Source organism: Grammomys surdaster, unplaced genomic scaffold, assembly GCF_004785775.1.
Source record: "Grammomys surdaster isolate TR1022 unplaced genomic scaffold, NIH_TR_1.0 129, whole genome shotgun sequence".
Taxonomy (NCBI): Eukaryota; Metazoa; Chordata; class Mammalia; order Rodentia; family Muridae; genus Grammomys; species Grammomys surdaster.
Genome location: NW_021604587.1, coordinates 11,607,965 through 11,623,331, shown reverse-complemented (window position 1 = coordinate 11,623,331; position 15,367 = coordinate 11,607,965).

The window sequence follows — 15,367 nt, the reverse complement described above, 5'->3', positions numbered from 1 at the left end:
TAGTTTTCTAGATGCAAAGAAAAGAATTCAAAGGGGAGAAAAATCTTAGGTATTCTAGTCTTGGCTTTGTGTAAACTTAGGTATTCCAAGTATTGGTAACTAGTGTTTTCCTTCCCCTTCTCCAGCTTTGCCATCAACCAAAGTTCAGCCTTTCATCAGCACAACACCACTACTCACACTTGTGTTAATTCACCCATTTACCTAAAGGTGGAGTGTAATTGTAGAACACTTACATAGCAGGCACAAAGCCCAGGGTTTTGTTATGGTTCCAAGGGAAGGCATTTAATTATACAAGCTAATCATTATAAATTCACAGTGGTGTAGAATATGGTCTTAGAGCATCATTCTCCCTCCCACAAAATCCCACATTTATTAACTGTTACTTTTTCCAAATTGAAAACAACTACTAGTTTAGTCATTTGCCAGCTGTTTCTATAGATTTGTCTGCTCCAAACATTTCATAGAAGGAGTGGTACAGTGGGGCTCTTGTGATTGGCTTCTTTCACTTTACATGATGCTTTCATGGTTTGTCTGTATCGTAGCATGTCTCAGTATTCTATTGCTTCTTATAGCCCAATAATATTTCCTTATGGGGATATACTACATTTATTTACCTGTTCTTCAGCTAGTGAACACCTCGGTTATATCTATATCTCCTTTGGCCTTTTATGGCTAACCCTGCTTTGAACATTTGTAGATGAGTTCTTATGAGAGAAGCTGTCCTTAATTCTCTTACAACTACTCATTTGCCACTACTGTGCCTTTGGACATCACCACTCGTATATATATCACACACACATAAATCATAATCACCTCCATTACCACTGACCCTGTCACCACAATGGCCTCCATCACCTACACCTCTCTCCCATCTCTCCATTATCTCCTATCATCTCCTCCTCCATCCCTACTTCTCTGCATGACCCATAGCAGCAAGGCAAGTACATTTATCCTGGTTGGTTGTGGTAGTTTGATGAGAAGGTTTGATGAGAGCAGTGAAGAAGCAAGAAGAGCAATGATAAGCTTGTCCTTGTCAGAAAGCATTCGGAGGATTTTACCCCCTTCCAAAGGAGCAACAGCAAGAGCACATCTATTTCTTAAAATCATGGTAGTAGAGAGGGTGCTAAAAGACAGAAAAAGGTGATTATGTACCACATATGTCAGAACTGACAGGGGGGTCAATATTCAGGCTGTGCAGAATGTTCCAAGCTCCATCTGTTCTCAGCCAAAGTGAGTGGGTTTTCACAGAAAGTGAAATACAGGCAGTTTGCTTCGAGACTGCCACATAATGCTCTGGGCAGCATATTTGCTTTGACAAATACATTTGTCCAAGCTTGGCTCTCACACAGTCAGCTACTTCTGGCTAACAAAGAATGGATGTCCCAGGGATGAAGCTTCTCTAGATTATATATCAACCCAAGAAATGTGCTAGAAATATAGCAATAAAACATTGCAAAGACTAAATAATCTTCTTCCTCCATTTAGGCCCTAGCAAAGGACCCTCCTACACAAAATCAGAGGGTCTCCCTTTGTCCTCTTAGCAGGAGGCTTTCTTCTTGACATTCCTGTCCATTTTCTTCTGTCATCACTCCTTTAAAATTTTGTATTTTATATGGATGTGTGTTTTGTCTGCATGAATGTCTATGCATCATGTGTTTGAGTGGTACCCACACTGGGCAGATGAGCATATTGGATCCCCCTGAAACTAGAGTTACAGGTGGTTGTGAGCCCTAATGGGAAAGTGGGGAATTGAGACCAAATTCTCTGAAAGAACAGCCAATGCTGTTAACCATTGCACCATTTCTTCAAACTCCTGTTCTCCTTCACCCCCTCTTTCACCCAGTGAAATGCGTATTCTACGAACATCAACCCTTTGCCTCCCAGAGTGCCCCAGCAGGATTCATCTCCAGTTGCTCCTGTGATAACTTACCTAATGTCAATTACTTTCTTAGCAGCTGCCCCAACCTCTCTTTTCCTGGCCATTTTTATTTCTTTTATCCTACTTTTATTCCTAAAATCTGCTTTCCCTAGCTTTCCCTAGTGTTGTAGCACTGATTCATTAACAAGTAGATGCTTGTACTTATAGTAGAAAAAGAGAAGATGGTGCAAACTCTATGACCACTAAGCACAGGATGGGTTCTCTGCTTAGTGTTTTGTCTATGTTGACTCATTAACTAGTACAACTGCAAACTTGGTTTTATTAGTCCCCACTCACTAATGAAAACAGTATCTTTATCTAAACAAGATATGTCCGATAGTAAATGGTGAAGTATGATTCAAACAAGATGTATATTACTTCAGAAGTGTTTGGAAATACATTCCAGAGGTATACCTTTGTCACTTCAGCAAGTCAGGGAATTCCAAGAGACACTGGACTCCTTGAGAAGCAAGAAAGACAGAATGATGCATTCTCAGAAGGCCCTGGAGAAGCTACCTTTCATCTACTTGATGTAAAAAACACTATGCTTTATTTTTTAATTGGTTAATTAATTTATTTATTTTACATTTTAATTTCAGTTTCTCTCCTCTCCTCTCCTCTCCTTCCAGTCCCTCCTCCTCCCCTTCTCCCCATCCACTCCTCCTCTCTTTCTTTTCAGAAAAGGGTAGACTTCCCATGGGTATCAACCAGCCATGACATATCAAGTTGTAGTAAGACCAAGCACCTCCTCTCCTGTTAAAGCTGGAAGAGACAACCTAGTAGAAGAAAGAGTTCCAATTCAGGCAATAGAGTCAAAGACAGCTCCTGCTCCCACTGTTAGGAGTCCCACAAGAAGACCAAACTAGACAACTGTTTCATATGTGCAGAGGGCCCAGGTCAGGCACAGGGAGGCTTGCTGGTTGACCAGTCTCTCTGGGCCCCCTGTGAAGTTAGTTGACTCAGTGGGAAAAAAAACAATAAGCTTTATTATGATCCAGGTCCCATTGCAAATATGGTGACTATAACAGTAAAGAAATAAAAATTTAGGAAAATTATTTATATTCATTGAAGTAGTTCCATGGCTTCAGTGGTGACTTTTATTGGTGGGGATGGATAAGTAGAGAGTTCCACTTCCCTTGATGGGTTCTGTGCTGCCTCCTAGAATTCCTGAGCTGGATCAATCTCTGGTTGTTCATGTGGTAGCTCCCATGATATTGAGCCCATTCTTTAATGGCTGCCTTTTCTTTGTCTCTTTCTCTACTCAAATAAACTGATGCCTTAAGCCTCTATCTGAGCATCCCAGTCTAGGGACATCCCAACTAAGAGGACTCCTTCCAGAGAGTTCTGCCATTTCCCAAGCATCTCCCCTGAACACTGCCATGGAGAGATGTGCTGCCTTCCACCTACATCATATTCTTTGAGTCCCTCCTTCTCCAGTGAAATGTGCCCTTAACACTTAAACCCTGGTTTTTCCTCAATGGAGAGCAAAGCACCACTTGTCAAGTTAGACTGCTGAAGTGCATTGTATTCTTGAAGGAATTCCAGCCTATCTTCACAAGCATGCATCACTATATTTTCCCACAAACTAAAACTAAGATTTTGCAAAAGGTACTGTGCTCCTAACTACCCAGTAGTAAGTTGTAAACGAAATACTAAGCAGCTTAAGGCTTAAGTCCTGCTCTCATGTACATAACCAATATAACGACAGTAATCTCTTGCCTTCTATTTTTACAGGATAGATCTAAAGGTATAATATTCATTAAAATGTCATATAAAGACATATGCCACCAGGTGGGCACAGGGATGGGAAACACAATCAGACACATTGAGGGGTTAAAGTAACCTGGTCACTTCTAATCAGAGAACCTACTCATCATTTATATGGGCATAGGATGTTCTCACATGGTTTCATTTAGATGTAGATAAATTAGCTTTATACCTAGGATGTTTCATGCCCGTATCAGATCTATCAGAACAGCTCCTACATTTTCATTTTCCTAACTGGTGCTAACTGAAGCTAAATTGTGCTACATTTTTACCAGCAAAGTATAGTCAGCCTCTGACTTTTACCCAAATATCATTGAAGTCAAGTGTTGCTCTGAAAACTAGGAGCAATGTATTATGCTCCTGTGAAAACCAAATTCTGTTACCCCATACAGTTGTTTCCAAATAGCCTAGCATCGGTACTCCTGCTAATACTTCTAATGATAGTGGAAACCAAGCAACGTTATCTGAGGAATTCAGTAGAGGCTTAGAATTCCTAGTGATTGCTATATAACAGATTACCCAAACCATAGTATCTTAAAATCCTAAATAATTTATTTAGCTCTCAGTTCTTTGGCATTTGAGAGCCTGGCAGAAAGTTTTAACCTTGGCTAGTCTGTGATTGTAGTCAACTGTGGGTCCACTGGGAAACAGTGGGCCATCTATTGCTAAGTTTTCCTCTGACTCCACATGATCTTCCGCAGCAAGCCATTTAGAGTTTGTTGATGTCCTCTTGAGTCCAAGGTTCCTCACTTCTGCCACATCATATTGGCTAATGGAACTCCCACACCAATCCATAGCCAAGAGATGAGGAACTAGATTCAACCTCTTGGGAAAACTTCCGAGTCACTTCACAAAGGTTATGGATGCTGTGCTACTGAATAGAAAGTTTCATAATCACTCTGAAACTCTCAGGGACATACAGAGTTCTTTCTCTCCTCTGTGCCCTTGGAGTCGATTAAAAGAAAAGGTTAAGGGTGAGTTGTCTCTGTCTTAGAACAGACCCCTGTGGATATTCTCCACAGCAGCACAAGGACGATTGGAAGATCAGAAGTAATAGAGCTCGGCGTGCTGACAGAATGTGGTAGCCTGTAGATGAAACTGACCTTAATCCTGAAATGTCAAAACTAATCGCACTGCTCCAAAGCAAGAGGATTGTAGCCACTGCCCTTAAACCCTAAATATCCAGAGCTTGGAAGAAAGCATTTTAACATACAAAATGGGATTGGCTCCTCAGCCAGCCCTTGATAATACCCCTTGTCTGAAACTTCTGTGCCTTCCTTCCCCATCTTTTATTTGTTGCTATTTTGTGAAGATTTACACTAGATTTTATTTTCTTGTGGGAGTCTTTATTTTGCTTTTCTTACCAAGCTTTTCTGTTCAAAAATATACTGTTCTCTTTGCTAACGAGGCTAACAAGACTGATTAGTCAAGGATGAAGATGAAATTATGTGTGTCAGAGACAGCTTAAGTATATACAAGATGTTTCCTGGGTGTCTGGAGGCGTGGGGTGTAGGAGGTGACTGCTGTCTTCCATGGCACCAGCTTGTGTCTTAAAGGAACCGTGACAATTGCCAGTTTAAAAAGGCTGAAGTGAGTGCCAATGGCATGTGGTTTTAAGTTGTCAGAGACTGTGGAAATAGAAAGCTCTAGGGACCTAAATGTATGCACTCATTTGTTATTAAAGGCAAAACTCCAAACTAGGCCAAATACATCCTCCAATAAATTTCAGATTTTATAACCCCCAACCCCAAATCTCCTTGATTTCCATGATCATGGCCTCCTTAAATTTCTATTCACTGAACTTAAAGCACCTTAAATGTGGGTAGTCTGACTGCTCAATCCTCAGGCTAATGAGCAGATCTTGGGTGGATATACCTCAACCAGTGGTCCTAGCCACATTTCATTCCAGAATAATGACTGCAAACCAAAAAGAAACTTTGGAGTGCCTTAGAAATCCTTTTCCTTAGTTAGAGGATAGTGCAGTCTGGTCCCTCAGAAAATAAAACCTAAATAAAGAAGCACATCTGGGAATGTGATACAGGAGAGAGGGATGGGAGAGGGTAAAGAGTCCTAGGGAAGGGATGCTATAAAGGCATGATAAAGTTAGCCAATATCATTAGGTCCCTGGGCATTTGGGTATGAAGGACAGCAGAGAAGCAGGTGGGATGTGGATCAAGGCTATTTTCCTGGGGAAAGGCATGGAGGGACACTTCCTTTGGCCATGGATTATCATGGGGTAGCATTGACACCTTCTACTTGGCTTGTGCACTTGAAAGCCCAAAGGGATTCTATGCCAACAGGGCCAACATGACAGGTGAAGCTGAGGTGCAAAGAGTCAATTCATCATTCTGTAAGGCTGTTAAAGTCTGTTTGAAACTTATTGCCAGCACTATGGCTGATATAGCAATCGGATCAAAAATGAATTTGAAGGTACATATAAGGAGCATTGGCTGTGAGAAAAGCACAAAGGAACAATCAAGCCAGCAAGGTGCCCCATCACAGCCTAACATCCAGTTATTAAGGTTGTTTTATGGCTCAATCCTAGAGGGACCATTCACATCCCAATAGTTCCTCAATTGCCTGTCCCACCAACAGGGTTTTAACTGAGATTTTTATTTGAAGGAGCTCTGTTGATAAAACAGAAAATACGAAAAGCAGAGAAGAGGAAAGGAAGAATATTTTGTTATTATTTTGGAAGTATTTGTTTGTTTTAAGACAGGATCTTCATCTGTTACCAAGGCTACATAGAAACTCACTGAATAATCCAGGCTGATCTCATATTCATAACAATAACCCTGCCTCCTGCCAAGACTGGGACTATATTCTCTACTCTAGGACAATGTGGAGGACAGATGTAGTTGGAAGATTAAGATATGGATGACCATTTAAAAAGTAAATAAACAAAAATAAAAAATTTTTTAAAAGGAAGGAAAAGCATTTAATTGTGTTTGCCTGGATTCTGAAAGTCCAAGGAGCTGGAGAATGTATGTAAAGTAAAAGACAAAAAAGAGATAGACAGAGACTCGGGAAAAGTGATCCTGCTTGACGATAACACAGGTAGGTGGGGCAGGAAGCTCTTTATGAAGCGCACATATAGGGCTTTTATTTGCTTAATAGAAAAGCACATTCTGAACTAAATATTACTTTCCTGGGATCAGATTATGTTCATAATTCATAAAGAAAGATTGCAGGCACAGCTTAAGGGGTTAGAAGAGTTGGCCTGCTTGACTTGAGTCATGTTTTTGCCTGAGAAAGAAAATGGAAGAGGGAATGATACTTTGAAGATGTGTCCAGCATACAACACAACTGAAACAGACCCACTTGAGTAAACACAAGAAAGAAGGCTGGGGGGTGGAACTCAGTGGTAGAGACCTTATATAAGCATGCATAGGGTCCTATGTTCATTCTCAGCACTGAGAGAATATTTTTAAAGTGAGGGTAGTGTTAGATAAGAGAGGTGTATATAAGGGGACTTTTACATATCATAGAAAAGGATTGAAGGCAAGAGCTGCTTTTAAATTTGGCTTATTGTTGTGACTACTAGGCTATTTCTAGTTTGTCTTCCCAAAATAAACCATTCTTTTGTCCATTCTCTTCTGTCCTGTTTTTCTGCTCCTACAGTCATCACCAAGGTAACTTTGCTATAATCTTGTACCACACTGCTCTCATCTGGAGTCTTTATTGTTATAACACTTCTCTGAAATAAATATCTCTGGAAATGTATATACATAATCTTCTAACCAAACTATCTCACCCTCCACTCTTTCCCATTCTTACAACTTTATACTTGCCCTTCAAGTATGCATAATAGTCTGGTACCTCCTACTACATTGGTTTAAAATAAGTTCAACCCACCCAGAGCCCCAGAGCAAGACACTAGCCCTTCTTATAAGAATATCTTCAGTTTCCTGGCCTCCATCAGAAAACCTGAACTCTGTATCAGTAGTTCTCTGTCTAGTCCCTTTTGTTCCAAGGTCCTGAAAAACATCAGGAAAATCATAGATTTTATCCTTATTATACTCCAGAGACTTGGGAGGAAAAATGGAACATTCAAGAGAAGCTTGGGTTAATATCTTTCTGAAAGAGTGGGGCCATACTGAAACTCTGGAGTCCAGCAGAAGCAGAATAAATTGGCAGAATCACTTTAGTAAACTAGCAAGATCTAATAAAGCTAAACATGTGCATATATTAAGACTCAGGAATATCACTTGTAGGTATCTACCAACTAGAAATATGTACCTTGAATCACTAAGAGATATGTATTAGAATCATCATAGGGAAAAATGTTCGTAGCAGAGTCTGGGGAGATGGCTCAATGGGTAAAAGCATTTGCTGAGCAAACACAAAACTTCAAATCCCCAGCACCCATATAAAAGTCAGGCAAGGCTTCTTATGCCTGTAACACCAGCATCAGAGGTTGTAAATAGGCAGATCCTGGGATCTTGCTGGCTAGCCACTTATCTAAAATGTAGTTTCAGCTTCAGTGAGAGACCCTGTCTCAAGGGAATAAGCTACAGAACATTAGAGCAGGACCTTCTCTGACCTCACCTGAGCACTCATATACCCAGGTACACATACATCATACACTCAAGGAAAAAAAAGTGTCCCTAATAGGCAAAGCATAACTCCAATGCTCATCAGCAACAGAATGGAGAAACAAGTTACAGTTGTTTAACCATGGGAGACAAACATCAATGGGAGTGAGTAAACTATGAGAGCATGCTGAAGCAACATGCACAATTATAACTAGCATGGTGCAGAATGGGGGATGACAAATACAGAAGAACATATTGTTTGACCCATGTATATGAATTTCAAAAACAGAAGAAACAAATACATGCTATTAGATGTGTCAAATCAGTGGTTTCCATTTGAGGTGGACAGTCAATGGCTAAAGCAAGTTGGAGAGAAGTTTCTAGAATACTGCCAATATCCTGTTATTGCCATGAGTGCTGGTTACACAAAGGTATTCAGTGAGTGTCAGCTTGCTGAGCCTTTCAATATGGAGTCTTCTCACCTTCCTGTATGGTATGCTTCAATCATAAGCTGGATTAAAATGTCATAGTTATAAAAATATTATAAAACTCATAGTTATAAAAATGATAGTAATGTACAATCCCAAACATCATCAGGCTTTAGCATTTCAAATACAAAGGACCCATCCTCTGCCACCTTTTCCTTTCTTTTCCATTCCATGGTGGCTCATACACACACACACACACACACACACACACAAACCTGAAATATTCTGCAAGTGCTGCTGTACCTCATACTGTTTCATTTCAAAGTGAAAAATACTTTATGCGGTGAAACAACATCACAGTCTGAAATCATCAAATACAAGTGTTTCCATTTCCTGTTCTTCTAGTTTCAAAACCTCTCTCCCAACTATCCTCTTATCAGGACTACGTAATATGAACAGCATTTATCGACAGGGACTACTAGTGAATCTGTGTGCCCAGTAAAGCAGCTGGGGAGGAGGAATGGTCCCTCGAGTAGCCACCATGGGCTCTCCTTCTCATCCCTAGTCCCTGAGCAGCAAGATAGAGAGAAAGTCTCATGAACTGGAACCTGGAAAGAGTCATATTCATGGAAGGGAGCACTTTCACCAGACTAGAGGCAAAGCCTTGCATAGATAGATAACAGCAAAATCAGGAAAGAGAAGAAGGAATCAATGTTATAGTCTCTCTCCCTCCAGCTGATGATCTCTGGCCTTTTTGATGGATCCTACACACAGAACTCAACAGAAGTTGGGGAAAGGAAAGTAGGGATAATGTTTACCAAAGCTGTCATTGCTGACCCAAGACAAGGTAGAAAAGGGTAGAAGGAAAGGAGTAAAAAGTAGCATCTAACATGCTTATTCCCCCATAAGGTATCTTTCTCTGACCATGCTTGAACCACACTGATTCTGAGGCTCCTGTGGCAATAGGACAGGATAAAACCAAAGAGTCCTCAGGCAAGAAGGACTTGGAATCAGAGGCTTATGGCAAAAAAAAGGACTCTGCTCTTTCCTGTGCTTATTATGGGCTATGTGGTAGCCCTACTCCTGGATTATAATGTCATTCTGTTTGCTCCCTCAGATGCTTATTGCAGGTAACCCACTGCTTTCTCTACCCTGCCTTTTCATATCAGATACTCAGGATCTGCTCTCAGTCTCAAGACATTTTCTAGCCATATTTTCTATGAAAAAAATCTGCTTCATATATCCACAGCAAGCTACAGCACAGAATAGTGAGCAGCCTATGTTCATATTAGCTGAGCTCTGTCAATGTTCTAATGTCAATGGTCTAATGAAGCACTGCTGAAGAGCCATGTCATAGGACACACAGTATGACTACATGAGTGACAGAATATGTATATGGGAAAGTAGGTACATGTTATTGATATGTATGAAACTACTTTAGATATCAGGTCATCTAGGTATTTTTATTTTAATTTGGAATTGATCAAAGCAGAGCCCGAGACTTGGATATGGAGTTGGGTAGTTTGCTTTGAAGGTAATTCCAGGAGTAAATGGGTTAGGTAAGAAAGAAAAAGCAATAAAGGGCAAGAAAAGGGTTGGTGCTAATTCGCCATTCTCGGCAACGGAGCTCAGGTCCCTGTGACTGATAAGACATTTGCAATTTTATTCATCAGCTCACATTTCCTTGCACAAAAGGTTGTCAGAGAATACTAATTCCTCTACACTGTCAAGTGTATATGCCCAAAGCTTACCAAGCACCTTTCCCTGTCCATGGCATTGGAGAAGCCTCAAAACAGAAAGAGAAACCAAAGCACATAATACCAGCAAGGTTCAGTGAGCTTGAGGTGAGTTGACAACTGACAACTAATACTAGCAAGGTTCAGCCAGCTTAAGGTGAGTTGACAACAGCTGCGAACTGCCTACCTACTCACAGCTCAAGTCAGACTGAAGGACCAAGAGCCACTGGATTGTTCTACTGTTGAGCCTTACCTGGCGACTAAATTCACTCCCCTTTAAAGGTAGAACCTGGGGTGGGTGTGTAGCTCAATAGGTTAACACCCATTATGCTTAGGGCTTTGGATTTGATTCCTAGCAGCGCAAAAAAAAAAAAAAAGTAATTAAACATTATATAAAGCCAAATTCTCTCTTCTAAGAGTGGTCTTGGTGTCAAAATTCTAATTATTGCCACTTCTCGCTGACCCTTCATTTTCTAAGTCCCCTCTATGCACTGTCTCTCAGTTCTCCTGACCTTTGATGAAATCCTTGGAACTTCTGTAGGTTTGGGGTATAAAATGAACAAACAAAAGCTGTTCAACCCTCAGCTCCTCTCATTTCTCTGAGATATTTGATATCATTAACCCCTAACTTCAAAGTATTTTCTGTCTTGTGTGAAGATGTCTTCCCTCTGACTGCTCCTTGTAAATCTTTGGATTCCATTTGCTTATTCATTGCCTAGCCATTGTTGTGCCCCTAAATGACTAAATTCAGGCAGCTTCTCAAATGCAGTACATACAAACCCAGACTTAGGGTATTTCAGTACTCCTCATGAGTAGAACACTAAAAGTAGGCATGTGTGGCAGGCATCTCTTTTGAGGGTAAACTACGTCTCTGCCTGCCCACTACACATCACCCACGGGCACTTGAAAGTCATCAAGACCTACAATGAACTGTTCCACACCGCCTCCTTGTAAACTTCTCAGGCTTGGAACTGAAGCCAAATACCACCCCTTCATTACATCAGGCTCCAAATCTTGTCAACACCACCTCTGAATATCTCTCCTCTGCTTGCTTCTTTATCCTTGTCCATGTCTGGAAGAGCCCAGACTCAGGACAAGCTTCCTCAATTCCTCCCTGACCCAGCCCAACTCTCTCCACCACTCCTAGGATAAGCTTAAAACATTAACCTGCTCTTGAAATGTTTCCTCAATCTTTCAAAGGTTTTCTTCAAGACAAAACAAACTCCTATTGAAGAAGTTCTTGACTGTTGATTCAGACCAGGGCCTGAATTCATTTTTCCCTCAGTACTGTGGTGAAAATACCTGACAGAAACAATGAAAGGAAGGAAAGAATGAAAGAATGGAAGGAGACAGGGAGAGAGGGAGGGAGGAAAGGAGAGATTATTTGGGCCCACAGTTTGAGGGTATAGTCCATCATGGCAGGAAAGGGATGATGGTAAGAATGTCTCTAGCTTTGGCTGCAGGTGAATGAGGCAGCTGGTCATATCATGTGGAAAGATACGACTCAAATTCAAGATGAGTCTGGGTCTTCCAACTTCAATTAAACCCTCACATGTACATCCAGAGGTTTATCTACTAGGTAGTTGTAAATCCCATCAAGTTCATTATCAAAATTAGCCACTACAGGTCCACCTCTACCAACTTGACAGTCGAACAGATTACCACTAAATCATCCAATTCCACCTCTGTTTTCCAACATTTCATGTTTATCTCACAACAAAAAATTGTATTTATTCCATCTCTAAAGAGGCTGAAGCCATCCATAACAGTCCCAACAAGTGCTTAAAAGTCCAAAGTCTCTTGTGACACTTAAGATAACACATTAATGGTAAATTTCTATAAAATCAAACTTTCAGGTTCCATACTTCCAATGTGAAATGGCACAAGGTGAACATCACCATTCCAAAGGGAGGAATATGGGCATAACAAGGGATAGTCAACTAAAGACAAACTCAAGAGGGCAAATGTGAAGTCCTGCAGCTCCATGTCCAATATCTGGAGCAGGTGATGGGATCAGATAACTTAATAACCTTGGGCAGCTCTATCCCTCTAACTTTGTCATCCATAGCACATGTGGCCTCTCTCTTGGCCTAGCTCCATCCCATGACAACAGCTTTTCTTGGAGGATGTTCTATAGTTGTGGCATCTCCATTACCTTCAAGCCTTGGCTTCCCTGATTCATACAATGGACTCTCAGAGCCACCTTGCAGAAAAAAAAAAAAACAAAAAAAACAAAACAAAAAAAAACAACAGCCCTACCACATATTTCCTGATCTCAGTGGCTTTCTGGAATCTCCATGGAAGCCTACATGACCCCAGGACTCTTGAATTTCACACACCTAAAAGCCCATACTGTGTGGAAGAACTGTCAATTTCAGCATCTGATTTGAGATGTGGCCTCCTTGGACCACAGTTGCAGCAATAACTGAGTATCTTCAAAACTGACCCTAGGGAAATATTTCTCTAGACAGCCATTTTGTAGTGGGAACCCGCTGTGGTAGCATTCTAAATTTAGGTCTTCTCCTTTGAAATGAATTTGCATTTTTATAGGTTAGAACAAAGCCACTCACCTCATGACTAGGAAGTAAAGACAGAGAAAGGAAGATACTAGGGTCCTAAATTTGCTTCAAGGACATGCCACAAGTATCTTCCTACTAGGACTTCCTACTAGGTTTCCATTGCTTCTCAAGAGAGTCATCCTATGTCCTTCAAACACAGAGGCTTTGGGAAGACATTTAAGATCCAAACTGCAGCAGTAATTAACTCCATCATTTTGTGAATAAATTATATAACTCTTCCCTAAAACTCAGACTTCACAATTATATTACAGTTGCTTCTAAATAGCATAAACATTACAAAATATATCACTTTTGACCCATCTTCAAATCCCTCTACTTAGAATTTAAGAGAGAGAGAAAGAGAGAGAGAGACAGTGAGACAGAGAGACAGGGAGACAAAACAATTATCTACCTTCTTTAAGACTAATAAGAAACTGTCAGGTATTAGGAAATAATGGAATGTTTAATTGTTTATTTGATCCAGGGATTATGAATTGACATGCTTATTTGTAGGAGAAGAACTGGCAAGGGATGCTTTACTATCATCCCTTTAGCTGGAACCTAATCTCTCATTGTCAAATCCTATGCACAGCTGCCACCTCCTCAAGTAGAAGAGTAGAATACTAACATGACCCCAATATATTGAAATGTCACTTGGTTTGTACTTTAAAGTTTGGCCCTAAGGAAATAACAGCCTGTGGGCCACCCATGGTCTAGGTCAGAGGCAGTAGTAATGAGAAAGATCATGTGACACCTAAAAATAATGAAAAATAGAGCAGGGCTTGAGGGTGTGAGTCATTGCTGCTTGGGAGGCAGGGAAAGGAGAGCTGAAAAAGGAGAAGAGAAAAAGAGCCAGAGTGGAAATAAACACTGGTTCTGCAGATGAGAAGTCAAACGGATCACCCCAGGCCTCAGGCCTCCAGAAGCTGCAGAGCTGAAGTGAAAGAGTGATGGGCAGGGGAAAGCCTGCACCACTCACCGGACTCACCCACAGGGATCTGGGGCCTGAAGCCTTGTGATCCACATTAGTCACTGGTCCACAGTATCAGTGTCCAGTTCAGGGCAGGAAATATCCTCTCAGTGGCCATTTATACCTGGCACTGTGGCAAACTCAGGGGATTAAAAAATGAAGAAGGACCCTAGGGACTTAAAATTTTTAAAGGAGACTGATGATCGCATACAAAAGAATGTATAACGAACACATCTTTGACAACAACAGAGCACTTTGTCCAAGGACTTAAGGGAGACAAAGGTCATTTTTCTGCTCAAACTAGAATCTAGATGTGGAAGGAGAAGAAATCTGAGAAGCTTCCTGTAAGAGGTGACGTGTAAGCGGCAGACATGGGAGTCATCTTGATGGAGTCCTGGGAACTCGGCAGCTGTGTCAGATAACACCACAACTGTGTGAGTTTCCTACAACTATGGGATGCATTACTAACTGGGTGCCTTAAGGCCACATAAATGCATTCTTTCTTTGTTATAGAGCCTAGAAGTCTGAAGTCCGGTGTTGGCAAAACCACACTCTTGAAGGAAGTTCCCCTCTAAGCTTTTTCCACCTTTTGGCAACTGTTAGAATCTTATGGCTTGTGGCTTTGGCCACATCACTCTAAGCCTACCTACCTGTTTACATGACCTACCTGTGTATCAGGTTCCCCTGTCTCTAAATTATGAAGACATTTCAGATCACACAATGTGATCACATTTAGAGCCCACAAAATATCCCAGATAATATTTTTATCTGAAGAGTGTTTGGTAATCACATCTTCAAAGACTTTCTTTTCCTATAACAGTAACAGTTTCCTGTAATTAGACCTGGTGTCTTCAGTAGCCCCTTCCTCACCTCCTATAAGGACCTGAGACCTGGCATGTAAATGTCTCAGGGAATGGGCATGTCAGCATTCCCCAAGCTTAAGAAGTTGTGAGATTTGAGGTAAACAGACATCAGGGCACGAAAGACATTATAGTTCAGGATTTTTTTTTTTTTAAATTGACTTGCCAAAGAAAGCATCCATAAAGGTTTTAAATGAGAGTGAGGTGGTCAGATTTTTTTTCTCCTGGGAATTACCCTATGTTTAAATAAAGTAGGGTAGAGATGGCCAAACTAAGGAAAACCACTAAATCTTTTGTGGCAACTTCCCTATATAGTCACAGGTGAAATATAGATACGTAGTTACAGCGAGAGAGTCAAGGCTCTCCAAGAATCCACAAGGTCAGACTTGTTCACTAACCGAGAATGCTGCGGGGTTTTGAAAAGAAAGGTTAAGGGCCTGAAGGGGCTAGCAAGCACATAAATAGTATCTAGATAGTGTGTATAAGACAACCCTTAGGGGGAGGGGAAGAGAAGGAGAGACTGTAAGGCTGTTTTTTCCATAGACTAAGAAATTAAATGAAAAATGGGAAAGATGACACAGTGGAGGCATCCTGT